At 48.7% G+C, this 19,356-nt stretch overlaps 3 non-coding genes across 3 annotated transcripts; all 3 read right to left on the bottom strand.

The window, feature by feature from the left end:
- Positions 1–2,085: 2,085 nt before the first annotated feature.
- trnam-cau (transfer RNA methionine (anticodon CAU)) lies at positions 2,086–2,157 on the bottom strand. Its single transcript has one exon. It is a non-coding gene; the product is annotated as a tRNA-Met (tRNA).
- A 374-nt stretch (positions 2,158–2,531) lies between these two features.
- trnaa-ugc (transfer RNA alanine (anticodon UGC)) lies at positions 2,532–2,603 on the bottom strand. Its single transcript has one exon. It is a non-coding gene; the product is annotated as a tRNA-Ala (tRNA).
- A 913-nt stretch (positions 2,604–3,516) lies between these two features.
- trnas-aga (transfer RNA serine (anticodon AGA)) lies at positions 3,517–3,599 on the bottom strand. The gene has a single exon. It is a non-coding gene; the product is annotated as a tRNA-Ser (tRNA).
- Between the last annotated feature and the right edge of the window lie 15,757 nt (positions 3,600–19,356).

The following is a 19,356-nucleotide window of genomic DNA, read 5'->3' as shown; positions in this document are numbered from 1 at the left end:
ATATGAAATGCACAAAATATGAGATAGAAAATTAGATACAGCTCGTCACAAATGGGAAAACATAAATAGTAACAATTTATTCTGCGATTTCTTTCCAAAAACATTCAGAAAGTGGCTGCAGGTGCTATGCAAAGTGAGTCTGAAAGGTTACTAATGGAAAATCAGCAGATAATCAGCCCAGCCGGTCCATGCCGACCAAGATGCCTTTCTTGACTCGTCCCATTTGCCCACATTTGGCCAATATCCCTCTAACCCTTCCCTGCTTCATGTGCGGGGACTGGGAAGATAACTAAATCGTCAGCGATCATCCCCACTTCTGATGGAAGGAAAGTCGTTTATGAAACAGCTGAATGTGGCTGGGCCTGGCGGAGAAATCCTGCAGTGATGTCCTGGGGCTGGGATGATGGGTAACCGACAACTACAATCATCCCGGTGTTTCTGCACTGACAGGTGTAACACAGGGTTACACAGCACAGAAATGTCCACACCGACCGTAACATTTCCTTCTGTGCTAAACCCATTGTCCAGCACTTGTCCCACAAACGTCTCTGCCTTAGCGACTTCATTGTTAATCTGGATACTTCATCAATGTTGTGAGAATTCCTGCCTCCGCCGCCCCCTGAGGTCGTGCGGTCCAGAGACCAACCACCCTTTGGATGAAAACCTTCCTCACACCGTCTCCAAACCCCTTCCCCTGTCTCGGAACTGGACATTTCTGCCCGTCAGCCGGCTGTCATTGTGGCTCCGTGTTTCCCCTTTCCAGGGGTAAAGCCGGCCTGTCCTGTGTGTCCCACAGCCCCGTCACGTGATGTGTTTGGTCTCACCCTGTCAGAGATGTTCCCCTTGTTCTCCCACTGCCCACTCCCCACCTTCTCTGCTGCTGAACATTCACTTGACTTGGACAGTTTAGGAACATGGGCAAAGAAATAGCAGATGAGATTCAATGTTGAGAAATGTGCGGTTGCACATTTTGGAATAAGAAATAAACGGGCAGATTATTATCTAGATGGGGAGAACATTCAAAATCCCGAAGTGCAAAGGGACTTGGGGGTCCTCGTACAGGATACCCTACAGGTTAACAACCAGGTTGGATCGGCAGTAAGGAAAGAGAATGCCATGTTAGCATTCATTTCTAGAGGTATAGTGTATAAAAGTAAAGAAATGTTGATGAGGCTCTACGGTGCACTAGTGAGGCCTCATTTGGAATACTGTGTGCAGTTTTGGGCCCCATATCTTAGAAAGGATGCAGTGATGTTGGAGAGGCTTCAGCGAAGATTTGCGAGGATGATTCCCGGAATGAAAGGGCTGACATACGAGAAGCGTTTGTCGGCTCTTGGACTGTACTCACTGGATTACAGAAGAATGAGAGGGGACCGCATAGAAACATGTCGAATGTTGAAAGGAATGGACAGAGTAGATGTGGCTAAGTTGTTTTCCTTGGTGGGTGAATCCAGGAGAAGAGGGCACAGTCTTAGAATTAGAGGGTCCCCATTTAAAAGAGATGAGGAGAAATTTCTTTAGCCAGGGGGTCGTGGATTTATGGAATTCGTTGCCACATACAGCTGTGGAGGCCCGCTCATTGGGGATGTTTAAGGAAGAGATTGATAGGTATTTAGTTAGTCAGGGTATCAAGGAATATGGTGAAAAGGCCGGGAATTGGGGCTGGATGGGAGCTCATGGTGAAGTGGCGGAGCAGACTCGATGGGCCGAATGACCTATTCTTCTCCTTTGCATTGTGATCTTGTGTGTGATCTTGTTCTCCCTCTCTCTGTCCGGTTCTACTGACGGGTCCCGGGACTGAAACGTGAAGTCGCTTTCGATTTCCGCCTGACCTGCTGAGTGTTTCCAGCATTTTCTGTTCTATATCGGAGCACAGCCTCATAGAGCAGAGAACATTCTGTATTGGACCATAGCTGAGCACAACACGGACCGTCGTTCTCCCCAACGAACCTGTCCACACAGAATAATGGAATGAAAGGAACTTTAATATTGAGACGCGTGATTTTCATTCGAAGTGAAGTGAAATGTATATTGTGTGGATGTGTGAAGTGACAGCGTCCTGTTGTAAAATGTTCAGCTGAAGAATAGCAGAGGATGGTTTTGATCCATCGACCTCTGGGTTATGGGCCCAGCACGCTTCCGCTGCGCCACTCTGCTGTTGGGCAAACACTTGCATCGTTCTGCATTCTCTCTTTTATTCTTCTTGCCGTTTTCCTTTCCGACTTCACACAGTTTCTTCTGCTGGCCTCTTCTTTCCCCTCGCTGACTACTTTATCTCTTCCCATTCTCTCTCTCTCTCCCTCCTTTCTTCCTGTTACCATTAATCTGCTGTCTGTGCTCTCTCCCAGGTACAAGGTTAAATTAAGAGGCGCATCTCTGGGAGTTGGCGATGCAATATTCCAGGTTATTTATCCCTGTCAGATGTCACCTTCCCAGTTCTCTGTGGCTCGGGACAACATCAGGTTTGGATTTCACAGTCCGAGTCCGTTCTGAGGTCAGTCAGAATTATTCAAAGTTCAAGATCACCAGCGTGGAGATGCCGGGAATTGAACCCGGGACCTCATACATGCAAAGCATGCGCTCTCCCACCGAGCTACATCCCCACTGCTGCTCCGTAATTTCAGAAGTCCGCTCTTTTCTGTGTCTCACCCATTGAGCATAAAACAGAGGTACTGGAACAGAGACAACAAGGCTGCCACTGGCCATTCAGCCGATCCTGCTCCACCACTCCGTGCGACCATGGCTCATCATCCAAGTTCAAGCCCTTGTTCTGCGCTCTCCCCACATGCCATGAAAATATTTTGGGGCAGAGGCCATTTGGAATTAAATCAAAACAAGACATTAGTCCTGGCAAGTCCGTTAGGTCCAAGGATGTCACCGGAGAAACTCGTACATTCGGGTAAAAGGGAGCGGAACATCCGGACCCGGACGTGAGACCCCACAGGGAGGGCTCCCACTGAGCCCAGTGAGGCAGCAGCAGGGAGCGCCCGCCTCCGGACAGCGCAGTGTTACCCAGCTGAGAATGACACGCACAGCAAAAGCTGCCGAATCGACAGCGTCCCTGGGTGGGCTCGAACCACCAGTCTTCCGGGTAACAGCCGAATGCACTGACCGAGACTAGCTGAAGGAAGCGGGAATCAATGGGCCGTTCCCGGGTTGGGAGGCGGTGACTAGGGACCGGTGCTGGGACCCGGCTTTTCACCACCTGCATCATTGGTTTGGTTCAGGGAGTCACGGAAAATAGAAAACAGAAAACGGTAGAAACACTCAGTACGTCGAGCAGCATCTGTGGAGAGAGAGAAACAGAGGTAACGTTTCTGGTCGGAAACAAGGTCAGGAGTGACCAGGACCATTGCACCGGAGAGAATTTCCAGGTCAACGTCCCAAATTCATAACAGAAGCATTGAAATGCAGTAACAAAACAGTGTCATTTATTCCATGGAATTTTCACTCCGGGACCAAATAATCAACACCCCTCAAAATTATACCGGTTACTCCGGCCGGACCCGTTGCTGCCGTAGTAGGCAGGATTACGAACCTGTGCGGGGAAACCCCGATGGATATCTAGTCCATCGCCTTAACCACTCAGCCACGACTACCGCGCTCCTCACAGCTCGGCAGCCAGAAGGACATTGGCCCTGCGCTGGGATCAGTGTGTCCCGGGACGGACGGGGACATCACCAATCCCGGAGTCAGAGAAACAGGATTGATCATAAACTAAAAACAGAAACTGCAGGAAACACTCGGCAGGTCAGGCAGCGTCTGTGCAGAAACAGAGTTAACATTTCAGGTCGATGACCTTTCACCCTGAACTCAGGGCGGGCAATTGGACGGAGGGAGTCTCACTCAGAGTGGTACAGTGTTTCCTCACCCCGCCACCACACCGCCAGATCTCCCAGTTTACTCTCAGTCTCTGAATGTGGGCATCAGCATTAGGGACAGCGGTTATTGCCGTTCCCCAGCTGCCCTGGAGAAGGTGGTTCCGGGCCGCCTCCCTGGGCCGCTGCGCTCGGTGTGGTGAGGGAGCTCCAATTGGGCTCTCAGTGACGGGGCTCCGGGATCCTGACCTGGCGCCCAGGCAGTGATGGCGATGGCGATGGGGGGGGGGGGGGGCGGGGAGGGGACTCTGCAGAGAGGCCCGCGCTGGGCGGCAGGGCCGGATTCACTCTCTTCTTTCAGAAAGGGTTTGCTGACCGTCACCAGACAACCCCACTGGGGTGGGCTGGAGTCACATACAGTCCAGAGCGGGTGAGGACGGCCGGTTTTCTTCCCCCAGCACCTGGGATTCAGCAGGTGGTAGAGACTGAGATCGGTTGGCGGGGCTGAACTCATGTTCTGTCTGCTGTCATGGGGTATTGACCTGACACTTCTGTCTTCTCTCTCCACGGGCGCTGCGTGACCTGCTGAGTTACAGACCATGTTTCGATGTCGTCCAATTTCCAGCAACCGCAGTATTTATGGGCTGTTTGAGCCCGACACTGGATATACAAGGGCGGACATGGACCGGTGCGAGACTGTCATCGGTGCGTTAAATTCTCCCCTGACTTGCACAGGTGTATTTTAATGTGTATTAAGGGGATGGACGAGCCTTGATGTTCAAGTACAGAGACCCCTAACGTGACAGCTAATGCAGATAAGGGTGTGACGCATCCAAACAGGTGAGTTCCTTCATGAGGCGGGGCATGGAATTTAACAGGTTGTTCCCTTTGGAACAGCGGAGATTGAGACGTAATGTAATTGGGGTACGTGAAGTGACAAAGGACATAGGAAGAGTAGACAGGGAGAAGCCGCTCCCGTTGGCGATGGGACTGGAAGAGGAGTACATGGACTGGAGGTGAATTATCGGAAAACGATGGGAGGCTCAACACCGAGGGAGCAGGGAATGTGGCCTGAGACTGAAGAGGGAATTCCAAAGCCCCAGTGCGCGCGTTCAGGGTACAAACGTGAATATTCCTGTGGAACAGGGAGAGTGATTGAGACTCGGAACGAAGACATGACATCGGTCTGTGCAGAAGAAGGGGACAGAGTCTCTGTCGGGAATGGAGGGGGCGAGAGGAGAGAGATTCCACAGGGTAAACAAAGACACGAGCGAGGGGTGAACAGACGGACGTCACTCAGTGTGAGCACATCATCTGGGACATGTCGGGCATCTGTAGGCATACAGTTTCCTGTAGGCATCTAGAATAGAGAGAGAGTGAGGACTGGAAAATGCGTTGATCCGTTCATTGATTGACCGGGAAAAGATGAGGGATGAAAATGAAATCCCTGATCTGCTTTCAAGGAGTGACGAAATAATTTCTCACACTCATTATCAACCTCATTTTTAAAAAAATATATGTATTTTTATTCGGAAATTAAACCCTGACAGTGGTGACTTGACGAGTCCCATCTTTTGCAGTTTCAGATGGACTCAATTTAAACGTATCCACCGTTTCATCCACGTGACGTTCCCATCCTCCAACAGATTGCCTTTACACAACGCAGAGGATTTATTCAGCTGAGAGTCGACACCTGCAACAGCTGATGAGCTGTGAATAGAGTTTCTTGTAACTCACATCAGCTGTGAATCAATCAAAACTCTACCTTTTCAATGGTGCACAGTTTCCCCCAAAATTAAGTCACACTCCCGGCCAGTCTCGAAGCACAATAAGAGGAGCGATTTCTAACAATACCCCAGAGCACCCGGATCTCACAATAGTCTCGATGTTTCTGTCGCTCGCCCAGTGTAGTTTCTGGTCAGCGGTAACACCCGGGGTTCCACTCCTGTCGCGATGGTCATTACCTGGAACTCCTGTTGCCGGAACGTTACCTGTGATTGGTCAACCCATCCCCGGATGTCTTGTTGCACGCAGCAATGGGATGCTTCATTTGCGGGGAGTGGGAAGATAACTAAATCGTCAGTGATCATCCCCACGTGATAGAAGGAAAGGCGTTGATGAAACAGCTGAATGTGGCTGAGCCTGGGGGACAACTCCTGCAGTGATGTCTTGGGGCTGGGATGATGGATAACCGACAACTACAACAGTTTTCCACAGCGCGGAAGATAACTCTGACCCTTGAAGTATCTTCCCTTTGGTTCCCGTTAACTTCAGTTTTATCAACACTTGTTGATGCCGCACTTTGTCAAAGGCTGCGTTCTTTTCAACTGTAGACTCCCTCTGAGTTATACTAGAAAGAGGTCACATTGGAAACAGTGAATAATTGTTGGTCACTTTCCAAAAATCTTGAGAATCTGGAACAGTTCCCTCTGTGCAGGTCACTTCTGTCCCACAGAGATTCCAGTGGTTCACAAATCTGAATCCCTCCTCCGGCATTTCCTCTTCGGCCGCGCATTTATCTGCCATATTGCCCTGTTCTTACCCTCACTCGCCCGTGGCACGGCGAGTAACATAGTTATTACTACCCTTAAGGTACTCCTTTTCATGCTGTTTCCTAACTCCCGATTCTGCAGGACCTCATCCCTTTTTATTCCTGCGTCATTAGTCCCAATGTGTGCAATAACTTCTGGCTGCTGACCTTCCCTCTTGAGAATGTTCTGCAACCGCTCAGAGACATCCTCGACCCTGGCACCAGGGAGGCATCACACCATCCTAGAGTACGTTTTGCGGCCACAGGGTCTCCTGTCTGCCCCATAACTATCTGGTCTAATATCACTATTGTGGCCTGCTTTCACCCTTCCTTGCTGTGCTTCAGAGCCTGTCATGGTGCACAGTGGATCGACACTCTCAGGAGTTCAGTGAATGAGAGGTGATCTCATTGTCACTCACACTCTCTGGACCCACGGGTTCGTGTCAGAAGCCGATGGATGATTTTTAGGTCTGATAGCAAGTGAAAAATTATAAATAACTCATATTTCAGGAACATAAAACAGCCACAAGAAATGCTGAAATACTGAGCAGATGAGGCCACATCTGTGGGAAGAGAAAGGAGTTCACGTTTCAGGTCAAAATCCTCTCCTGCATCTTGCAGGCATCTTCTGTTCCCTTTTCATTTCTGACGAAAGGTGTTTGACCTGAAACTGTGCTCCTCTTCCCACAGGGTCTCAGCATTTCCTGCACAATTTTTGTTTTTGTTTTGCAGCTCAGCAACGACACCATTCGGCTCATCTCGTCCATGTCGTCCACAGATAATCACTGGACTTTCAGAAGCAACCAGGGCCACTGCGCAGGAGAGAAATTCCAAAGTGGAATTGAACATATAGTCGGGAGGTTAATTGGTCCTTTGAAATGCTCCTCGTGTGCAAGTGAGTGGAGGAGTTGATGGGAAAGTTGTGAGAATAAAATGAGATCAGTGTAAACCGGTGATTGATGTGTGGACCCAATGTGTGGAATGGTCAGTTTCTGTGCTCCACGACTCCATGACCATGATCCTGTCACACAAGAGCTCAGATTGCAGTGACGAAGACGAGCGGTTTATGAAGATATTCGCAGCACTGGGATATTTCAGCTGTGGAGGAAAAAATACATGGAGAAACAGAGGTACCTTTTTTGACTCTGGAACAGAGGAAGCTTCAGGGAGAGGGAACGGCTGTTTACCGTCATTTATAAAACAGTTAAATTTTGCAAACTGATGTTAATTCGAGGGAGAAAGAGAAGGCATCAGGCATTATAGAGAGAGGGGGAGAAAGAGAGAGAGAGAGAGAGTGACAGAGAGACAGAGAAAAGAAAAAGACGGTGAAGAAATGGAGCGGGTCATGACGGGAGCAGGAGAGGGCAGAGAGAGAGCCGAGAAAAATACTGCCAGCGCACAACAGATCAGACAACATTTGCAGAAAGAGAAGCGGGGTTAACACTCCAGGTCGAAAATGCGTTGTCAGAACCGGGGAACAGGTGTAAAAGTTCGTATTAAACTGAAAGGCGAGTGGGGAAGGGGCGTGTGACACAAAGGGGGGATCTCTGGGATGGTGAGACCGGGCTGCGGACGGGATCAGCTGTCACTGTTATTTCAGAACTATGTTCATAACACAATTTCCATTTCCCACAAGTGGGGGATGTCCGGTAGGCAGCAGGTCGGCAGATTTAATTGTGATGTTTCAGACCATTTATTTCTAACGTTCAATGATTTTCACAATCTGATTCAGTGAGTATTTCACCGCGTTCTTCAGTTCCTGTCGGAATTTGCTCTGAGTCACGGCGTAAATACACGTGTTGGTGCAGGTGCTGAGAACCTGCAGCATTCCCGATGTGAATACTGTGATCGAACGGGGATCAATGGAAGTGTAACTGTGAATCCTTGAAATTCGATGATAGATATAAAACCCTACTTGTGTTACCACAACCACATGAAACTGCTGGTTATACTGAAGAGTAAAACGATGCATTTCCGTCAGTTGTCCATCTCCGGGTCCTTGTCATCTTCTCCATTGCTGCGGCCCCGGAACCGCCTGCGGAATCTACTGATCGCTAAAATCCGTTTGACCGTCAGGATATTGAGCAGCAAAATCAGACAGAATGGGACACAGGGGGTTTAAATGTGGCTTAACAACTCAATTGTGCCCATGCTGGGGATGTACTGAAGCTCAGTTTCAGAACACATTTCCAGGGAACATCGTCAATTATTGCTTCAGGCTCGTATGTGAAGTACCTTGGGACAGCCTCTGAACAGCCCAGCACACTCACTGTCCCTGTAACCACAGCCGCCGTTCTCTCGGTGCAATATTTTGTCTTCAGCTTCTCACAACAAATGGCTACAAATCGATCGAAGGTGAAAGCGACTGTCAGCCAGACAGAGACCGCGGTGCTTGCAAACACCAGCCACATACCGAGACTGCACACGGGGGTGATGCGGAGGAATGACCGCGGAAGATAAATCTCAACAATCCACGTCAGCAGGGGGTCCGAGATAACGACCATGAGATCGGCCTCTTCCGTTCCCACCAGGTCTTTCCCCGAGACGGTATCGCGATCGCCACCAGGTTAACTGGAAGAAAGAGAAGAGAAAGCAGAGGAGTTACTGACCAGACCCGAAGCCAATGCAGGAGTTTGACCGGTCCCGGTGACAGCTCCACTTTGTCGCTGCATCGAGCGGTGGAAACTCGTTCCTGTCTCCTTTGGAGGATCCAGAGAGGGCGCAGAGCTACTGTGGACAGAGAAGATTACACCATCGTGTGAAGTGTGTCAGATCTAGACTAGCATTCCTAAATACTGACTTAAATTTGTAGTAGCAGTGAAGCTCCAACTGGATAACTGCCTCCATAGAGGCAATGAGGGATGGATCAGCTGTACCGGCGCTGTTCGCCTATTCTGCTGAATGAAAGTAATAAATCGGGACAGCAGAATGCGCCGTTGATCCAACAGCCAAACACGAACTACGTCCCTTCGCCTCACTCTATGTCAGTGACGAAACAATTAAATAACGGATCAAAAATATTAAAAACCTGGAAGCACTCAACCAGGCAAGCAGCAAATCTGGAAAGGGAAACTGGTTAACGTTCTAAGTCCGCGACACTTCTCCAGAACTGTTCTGGGAAAGACCCGTGACCCCAAGCCAAGCGTTCACTGGTTTCTTGTTCCAGACACGCTACTTGCCGGGCTGAGTGATCCCATCATTTTCTGTTTGCGTTTCACATCTTATCATTTGCCATTTTGTTGGTTTTACAATGGAAGGTCGGCTAATTCCAACCGGTACAGTGCGGGCTGACACAACCTCACAGCCAGACGTCGTCTCCCACTGAATCCATCACAACGAGGCAATGGAGAGGGTTTCAGCAACCGGCAGAAGTCTCAGTGCAGTCGTCTGACATCTGGAACGGTGTTAATCGCAGATATAATAGACAAATATATTACAATATTGATAACTGTTGATCACAATGTTATCCCTGACGCCGAGAGCATTTCACTGAATTCTTCATACATTCAGTCATTTCATATTTATTTATTTTTTAAAATCCACAACAGCTTCATTCTACAACATGGATTTCTTCACAACTACTCAGCTTTGCCACCTGTCGATTATTTGTTTCTCGTCCTTAACCCGCACAACCACTCTCAGCACAGACAATCATGCTGTGTCACTTTCCCGGGCTGTAAAACAGAATCACAGTAAATGCAGCGGAGCTGCTACAAGACCAAAGGCGCAGAGACCGTGCACATTCCACTGTTGAGAAGACAAACTGCTGGAGGAACGCAGTGGGTCAGGCTGCAGCTGTCCGAGCTGTTGAGTTCCATAGATGCTGCTCGACCCGTCGAGTTACTCCAGCAGTTTGTTTTTACTCCAGCAGTTTGTTTTTACTCCAGATGTCAGACGTTGCCTGCGTCTCCATTTCATTCATGAAACGCTGCGACTGGACAGGTGGCTGGTGGAAACTCGCAGAGAGAGGAACAATTCAGAGCTTTGGAATTAGACATTAATTTTCACCATCGGCAGCTGACGCAGCGGCTTCCCGGGAATACCAGCGGCTGAAATAACAGGACAGTAAATGTCTTGTATCCGCCCAAATACCGGATATCCCGTTTCAGTGAGAAGCTGTGACCTGTTCCTCCGGAATCCACAGCTCCGGCTGACACTCAGAGCTGATGTACTCCAACAGGCTCTGAATTATAGATGGTCAGTCTCCAGTGACACGGTTATACTGTTATACCCCAGACCATTGTTGTTAGTTACAGTCACTTGAAGAAACACATTATATCAACACGAGTATATCTATTGCAAATATTGTGGCGATTTAACACAAATACGTCCAAGTCCCTGAAATTACCTCAGCGTTTTCTCTTTTGCAAATAATACCAGTAGATTTGATCACACAGGTCTGATCGTCTTCCGTAGGCCGCTGCATTCAGTCTTAAAAACTGATTCATCCATATTCGTAACTGATTGCTCCCGAGTGTGCAGTGAATGCAGCGGCACAATGCGTCCCCTGTCCTCTGCCCCTGAAGTTTCCCAGTGAGAACTCCTTCCTTCAGCTCCTTCCTGGCCGCACACCCAGCCTCCACCCTCAGTAACGGTAACAAATCCAAAGCACCACTCTCCCTGCCCAGCAGACCACAGGTCCCGTTCTCCATCACCGCCTCCTTCACTCGCCTCAGTTATCTGAAGATATTTTTCTTTGTCAAGATATTCATTGTGGTATGGCATGCAACAATGTTTCAAGATTTTCCTCACAATTTAGCTAATTTTCTATTCCCAGGATGTCTGATGTTCTACGCAGTTGATTACTGCGTAAAAGCCCTTACTGTGTAAACGTAGCATGTGTGGTATGGACAGGTCGAGCGTTAAAGATATTCTCCGCCAAGTAGGTTTCGCGCTGTATACAGATGTCTTATTCTGCTACTTGTCTCCTCGTTGTGACCATTCGTCCGGTATCCCTGTGCTGACGTGCTGGTCCTTGCGGCGCTGCAGGAATGGTTCCCAGAAGGGCCGCAAGGCTGGGGCGACTTTGCAGTGTTCAGAGCGTTTGCTGCTGAGCGAATGAAGGTCATATTCCGGATGTGTTCTGGGTTGAAAAATTTGCCGGATATATGAAGATGGAATTTGCGTCCACGTGACGCAACAGTATTGTGTGAAAGAGTCGAGTTGGAAAATCGGTAATGACAGCGCAAATTGCAGAAGCGTTTAATTCCTCGACCTCAGGGACATGTGCTAAGCAACGCAACACCGTGCTTTCTGAAATAACGTCTCTGCAGCAACCTGTTAGCTGCCAACTTAACACACGTGCCGAATCTCCTCTGAAGCTCCTCCAGCACTGTCACATCCTTCCCATATTAGGGCGACCAGAACCGCACACAGGATTCTAGCTGTGGATTAACTCATGATTTATTTAGTTGTAACATAAACCCCTTATTCTAAAACTCTACGTTACGACAAGTCGTATGCACATATCGTCTGAAAAAGTGAGACAATCTATTCACAATGGAGAAATTCCGACAACACTCTGAAAGTTAGCTAACAGCAGACCGGCAATAATGGAATTAATGGTTTCATCAACATTCATTCGACGAATGCCCTCTTCCCATCCCCACGTTGATTGTTTTTATTCCTGTTTGTTTTTCAGATGGTTGAACCCCTGACCGTCCGTTCATGGCAGGGGGGAGGCAGGATAAGTAAGAGGTTGTAAAAATAGGAAGTGTCAGTTCGGTGAGCAGCCGGTCGGGTGGAGGTGGCGGAGAAAATATCGTATTGTGGCTCCACATGAGTTTCCAGAGTTATGGAGAGATGGAGAAATGGGGATTGAAGGCAGAAAGAATCATCAGTGTTTCAGGGTCCTTCATCCATTGGGGTTCAGATGGATGGATAATTGGTGAGAGTGGCCGGGCTGTGGACATATATATGTAGCAGGGCCTTGGATAAGCAAACATATGAAGGGTGAGTGGCAGTGGGTGAACCGGATGTCCATTGGTGTTGGTGAGGCAGGGTGTGAGAAAGGCACGGGTTTGCTTCATCGACCTGGGAATTCTGAGCCCAACAACAGTCCACTCTCCTGTCTGAATTAACCCCTCTTCAGCAACCTGTCAACGAGTGATTTCAACTTCGCCACATCTGCCGTACATTTGTGGTACTCACAGCCCGTGTTTCTGTGTCTTTTTCTGTAATCCAAAGCCCAGAATCCCTCTCAGATAACGTGTGTGTTTCCATACTCAGCTGCCACATCCATCCCCACGACTTGCAGTGGGGCCTGCACACCGCCACAGCAACAAACTGGAAACCCATGATCAACGCAGACAGAGAGAGGCACAAACACGCACACACATAGGGCCAATAGGATAGAAACACCGAGACACAGAGCCTGATACAAGCAGAGAGGCAGAAAGAACCGACAGGGACTGAGGAGGGGAAACGTGCAACAATGAGCGTCTCCCTTTACAATTTCTATACAGCTGTGCTATACCTCCATCCATAAATGTAACCGGTTTAACATCCCGCTGTCCATATCTGGAATACCCCAACCCACCAGGGCTCGAACAACATAGTCCCTGTCGTTAATGATTTTGATTTACTCTCAGTCCTCTTCCACCCATAATAAACACACACACACACACACACACACACACACACACACACACACACACACACACACACACACACACACACACACACACACACAGTCACACAAAGAGTCCAAAAATTCGGAGAGCCATGTTACAAAAGCAGGAGAACTACAAAGGAATTATTGACGGAGGCACTCAGTCTGTCAAAGAACAAAATAAAAATGAATTGGAATTAGTCAATCGCCAGAGGAAGGAAGAGGATGGTTGAATTGTAAACAAAACATAACTGACTGAGTAAAGGAACAGACGTAAGATAGTCTGTGGGAAAAAAAACGTACATAAAATACATGGGGGAGAGAGAGCGAGGGAGACCGAGAGCGAGAGATACAAGAGCGAGAGAGAGAGGCAGCAGACACGGACAGCGAGACAGAAACAGAATGGGACAGTCTCATTCTGTTCCTCTCAGTCTCTGGTACAGTGTGAGAATGTGGTATTCATTCTGTACCTGTCAGTCTCTGGTACAGTGTGAGAATGTGGGGTTCATTCTATACCTGTCAGTCTCTGGTACAGTGTGAGAATGTGGGGTTCATTCTGTACCTGTCAGTCTCTGGTACAGTGTGAGAGTGTAAGATTCATTCTATACCTGTCAGTCTCTGGGACAGTGTGAGAGTGTGGAGCTTATTCTATTTTCTTGTCTGTTGTTCCACAAATACGTTACTGACTAGCTTTAGATAATTATCTGCGCTGATTGTTGAAACAATATTTAACACAACAATATTTAGTCACCTTTGGCTGATTCTTAAATTACATTATCTTCAGTGCAAGTTTGAATGGTGTTGGTTATATTGGAGTAGTACTCCGGGATTCAGAGAGTCAGGCAGCTCAGCATCAGGTCATTCGCCCCATTCTTCCCATGCAGACCATCGATTACACGCCCTCAATAATCCCATTGAAAAAACTTGGTCTATCTCCTTATCTACCTTGGGCATGCCCCTTCTCGGTTGGATAGTCATTAACTGTTTTGTCCACCAACCAGCTGCTGGACTGGTGCGTCCCAGATTCCAACCACTTTCTGGATGAAAAAACATGTCTCCCGCAGATCCTCTCTAATCCTCCTATCCCTTATCGTTGCTCCTGGCTGCCTGATTTTCATACATCTGCAAAGAGAATGGCTTTTCTGTTGGCTATCCTATCACTGGTCCAATGTAGATCAGAACAGAACCTTTGATTGAATGGTGCGCGAATGATAAATAATGCAACACAGCCTGACACCGTATGTGAGTGTTGGACCGGCCTGCAATATGATTCTGAGTGCATTGTTCTTAACAGCATGGCACCTCTTCCTCACTAACCACCAATACAAACGCACCTCACGGCTGACTGTCTAACCCCTGCTCTACTATTGGTATTATTGGTATTGGTTTATTATTGTCACTTGTACAGTGAAAAACTTGTCTTACAAACCGATCTTACGGGTCAATTCATTACACAGTGCAGTTACTTCAAATTCACATCTTGGAAGGTGTGTACTCTCTCTATAGCTTCGACTGTGTGGCTGAGCATAGATCCAACGCCATCTACAAAATGGCCAGTGACACCACTGTTGTTGGCAGAATCACGGCAAGGGACGCGAGACGTTCGGGAGTGAGATGGGTCAGCTGGGGGAGTGAGAACAACGTCGTGCTCAACTTCAGCAAGACTAAGGAACTGACTGTGGTCTTTAAGAAGGGAAGTCAGGCGAACACGCACCAGTCCTCATTGAAGAAACTGCGAGGAAACAGGTCAGCAGCTTCAAGTTGCTAAGTGTCAACATCTCGAACGATCTACCCTGGGTCTGGCACATAGGTGCAGCCATGAAGAAGGCACGCCAGCGTCTCCACTTTCGCAGAATTTTAAGGAGATTCGGCATGTCATCGAACACTCTGACAAACTTCTACATATGTGCAGTGGAAAACATCCTGACTGGCTGCATCGCAGCCTAGTATGAGAACTCCAATGCACAGGAACGCAGTAGGCTACAGGGATTGGTGACTCAGTCAGTTCCATCACAGGTACAGATTTCCCCACCATCAAGAACATCTACAAAAGGTGATGGCTCAGGAAGGCGACATCCATGATAAACGACCCCCATCATCTGGGCCACGCCCTCTTCTCGATGCTGCCATCAGGCAGCAGGTACAGGAGCCTGAAGACTCACACTTCAAGATTCGAAAACAGTTTCTTCCCCACTTCCATCGGGTTCTTGAACCGACCTGAAATTTCCTAATTCTACGTTAGACAATATTTCTCTCAAGTTGCACTGAGGTCGTTATGTTATTTTTGATAATTGTGTTGTGCGCGTTGTGTATAATTTATGTTAATTTAATTTTATGTAACTTCGGTTTGTCCTGTGTGTAACGCACTGTGCGATTGCTGAATAAAGTTAATATCCATGACATTTATAACCCGGTTATGTATGGCCATGTCAATAAACTTGAACGAGTTGGGACATGAGGGCAGATCTGCATCGAACAGGACTGATCCTGGGTCTCACATTGCAGAACATGGATGATTGATGAACTGCTGGGAAATTAATCCCTCGGCGAAGCCACCTTTAAATCCTGGCCACATACTCCCAGCCGTCTGTGCGATCCTGTGATACCGGCATATTCTCGCCCTCCATTATTTGAATGATATGAGATCGTAGAACTCGGAGATCAGAGGGACCTGCGTGTCCTGGTGCATAATTCATAAAATGCCCGTGTGCAGATACAACAAATAATGAGGGAAGTTACCACAGTGCATAGAATTTCGAAAGCAGAATTGAATCCATAAAAAGAAATTAATGTTTCAGTTCTGTCGAGGACTGTGGAGGCCATGTCGAGAGCAAATGAAGTATTACTTTATTTCAGGATATTATCCTGTTGAAGTCAATTCAGACAACGGTTGACTCGACTAATAACAGGAATACAAAGATTATTTTATGAAATCGGGTTAGAGAGTTTGGGTTTTTATCAGCAAGTGTTCAGAAGACGAAGCGGTTATAAGTTGAAATATCTTGGAGCAATAAGAGCCTTGAAACGGTACACATTGGAAGGATGTTTCCACTGGGAGAGAATCTATAACTCGTGGTTCTGGTCTAAAGTAAGTGGTCATTCATTATTTAAGTGTGAAATATTTTCCCTCAGTCGTTCGTTAGGCCACGGAACTCTCTTCCGCAAAGGGACATGGATGCAGAGATTTGCATATCTTTCAAGCTGCGGTGGACAGATACTTCATAAACGGGAGTGAAAGATAACGGCGGATACACGGGAACGTGGAGTTAGGGTTCAAATGAGATGAGGGCTCATCTGCCTGAATGGAGGACTGTGCTTTCGCTGCTGAGACCACCCGACCTGTCCCCCTACCCTCAGGGATCTGTCCACATGCTCTCCGAGTTCCCTCGGCTCCTTTGTTCTTCATGCTCTACTGTTGATTGTTTGTTTCTGGGTCTTATTCAGACTCTCCGCCAGCATCAGCTCACTTCCGCGGATTGAACATGTGCCCCCTCGCTTTATCTATCTCGCTGTGTGGAAATATGTCCTATTATCTACCTATGATCGTCATAATTTGTGCACATCAAACCGGTCCCGCACCTCTCAGCCTCCTCCGCTCCAAGAAAACAAGACAGCCGAGCCAATCTCACCTTATAAATGAAACGGCACATGGTCGGCGACATCTCGGTGAATCTCTGCACATCTCCCGATATAACCACGTCCTCCGCATAATGTGGGGACCAGAACTTTTTTTTAACCCTCAGTCACTCCCACCTCCAGACTCTCGGAGAAGAAAACCTGCGGTCCTCACCCGCTCTGGACTCTATGTGACTCCAGCCCACACCAATCTGGTCGTCTGGTGATGCCGCCTGAAGCTGCCCAGCAAGCACGTCGGGTGGATCAGAAAGGAGAAGGGGAGTGAAATCAGCCCGGCCGCCCAGCCCAGGCCACCCTGCAGAGTCCCCCCATCACCATCACTGCCTGGTCGCCGGATCAGAATCCTGGAGCCCCGTCACTGACAGCCCAGTGGGGAGCTCCCTCACCACACGGAGCGCAGCGGCCTAGGGACACAGCCCAGCACCACCTCCTCCAGGGCAGCTGGGGAACGGCAATAACTGCTACCCCTGCTGCTGATGCCCATAATCAGAGACTGAGAGCAAGATGGGAGGTCTGGGGGTGCGGTGGCGGGCTGAGGATACCCCGTCCCGCCCTGTGAGACTCTCGTCGTCCAACTGTCGCCGGAGTTCAGGGTGAAATGTCATAGAGCTGAGACTTCCAACCTATTTCTCCCACCACAAACCGCCCCCTTCCCCCCCCCCACACACACACACAGATACTGCCTGACCTGTTGAGTATTTCCAGCAGTTTCTGTTTTATTTCAGGATCAGTCCTAATTCTGGGATCGGTGCCGTTCTCGTACGTCCCAGACCACACTGGACATATCTCATGGGAAAATTCCTTCTGCCTGCCCGCAGTAATGGCCAAGTGTTTACCGCTTTGGACATGATATTCGTTCGGGTTTTCTCAAGCAGGTTAGAATGCTGCCGACGGAAGCAGGTCTGCCTGGAGTAAACAGTCTGTGTGGGATTTTCTGGGGACTGCTGGTTTGTTCTCCCAGAGAAAGAAAACTACGGGATAAATAAAACGGTGTTTACGCCGGGTCAATGCTTCCGTTCTGAATTTTGGACATTGTCTTGGAAATGTTGTCGGTGCAGAGGTCCTCGTTACTCCCGAAAGTCGACTGATCATCTGCCGCCGACATGAACACTGGGCCGAGCAGGTTGCTTGCCGAGCTGTAAATTGCCATCATTGGCTCCAGCCTCGAATTTCGGGGCCCAGAGTGATTGAAATCATCTGTCAGTAACTGAATTCCAGAGGGTTTCGGCTCACGCTGCTAAACCACCCCTCACGGGACAGAACCGCTGAACCTATGCCTTCTCTAGGGTATCCTTCGGCTGTTAACAGATAGGTTGTTGGTTCCAGCCCAACCAGGCACGCTGGCGATCCGAGAGCTTTTGTTGTGCGTGTTGCTGTCCACTTGGGACTCATTCGGCTGTCAATGATGGGGCTCCAGGATCCTGACCCCGAAGGACGGTTTTGAGTCAATTGGTGATGAGGAAGGAAGAGGTTAAAGAGTGAGTGTTACATTCCCTGTGTCTGTATGGGACAGGTGCCGTGGGAAGGGCAATATTTGGCGGAGATGAAGCAGCGGGCCAGGGAATTGCAAAGGGAACTTTCCTTCGAATGCAGAACGGTGAGTGGAGGCGAAAATGCTGGAACTTCGGTAGGTGCACCAGACATTGCGAAGGATGAGCTGTTGAATGCGGCGGCTGGTGGAGTGAAATGGAGGGAACAGGGGAGCTCGATCCTTGCTTTAGCCGGATGGAGAGGTGGTGGACGAAGAGGGGCAGGAAATACATGAGGTGTGTTCGAGGACTGTGCTGAATCTGGTGGCAGAGAAGCCACGATTAAGAAGGAATGATGCATCTTATAGGCACGTGTGAAAAGTCTCGTCATCGGGGCAGGAATGACAGAAAGTGATGGGGAGAACACAATGAAGTCCGTACAGGAGGCAGGATATGAGGAAATACCGTCGTTAGCGTGGTGGGAAAATGTGGGCTTGTAATGTACATTTACCGCTGACCTATTCCCTGAGATCGAGACGGCGAGATCCGAAGAGTGGATGTTATCCTCAGAGAGGGACCTCGGAGAATGTGAGCGCGATGGAATTGGACAGAGTTAAGGGAGCACACGGGGTGATGGTCAGGATTGAAAGTGGGAGATACATTTCACCGTTGGCTCTTGCTATGACGTCAGTGATCGGCCGCTGCCATTCCCACCAGGTAGCGGGTGATACATTTGGAGAGACCGCACTTCCCTCGGGACAGGATCACAATCGCCACCAAGTTCACTGGAAGAGAGAGAAAATCAGAAATAATGTTACCCTGAGGTCAGCAGCAATAACTGCTGAAATAATTCCCGGCTGACACTGAGAATGGAGTTTCCGGAGTAACGGTGGGAATACAATAGTTCACCCTGGGAAGCTGAGGACAAACAAACCGTCATTCCGCACAACACCAGGAACCCGGGTTCGACCCCTGATGTGTGAAATCGCTATTTTAACTGTCTTAAGGATCAAAGACTCTGGACTCGAGCTTTGTAGACCAAAACTAGTTTAATCACAAAGGCAAACGCGGGACAGAATGGATAGGAACAGACACACGCTCACTCACACACAGGATACCACGAACACGAGAGGGGAATCGCAACTGGGGTAAAATACACACACACACACACTGATACACACAAGCACACAATAACAGTGTACAACTTCAGGATATAACACTTCAATGCCCGTCCCACACTAGCATTGGCTCTAATACTACCCGGAGTCTGAGTGGAAAGCTCCCTGATGCACT

The sequence above is a fragment of the Pristis pectinata genome, chromosome 31, assembly GCF_009764475.1.
Source record: "Pristis pectinata isolate sPriPec2 chromosome 31, sPriPec2.1.pri, whole genome shotgun sequence".
NCBI lineage: Eukaryota > Metazoa > Chordata > Chondrichthyes > Rhinopristiformes > Pristidae > Pristis > Pristis pectinata.
This window is presented reverse-complemented; position numbering and strand designations above follow the sequence as displayed.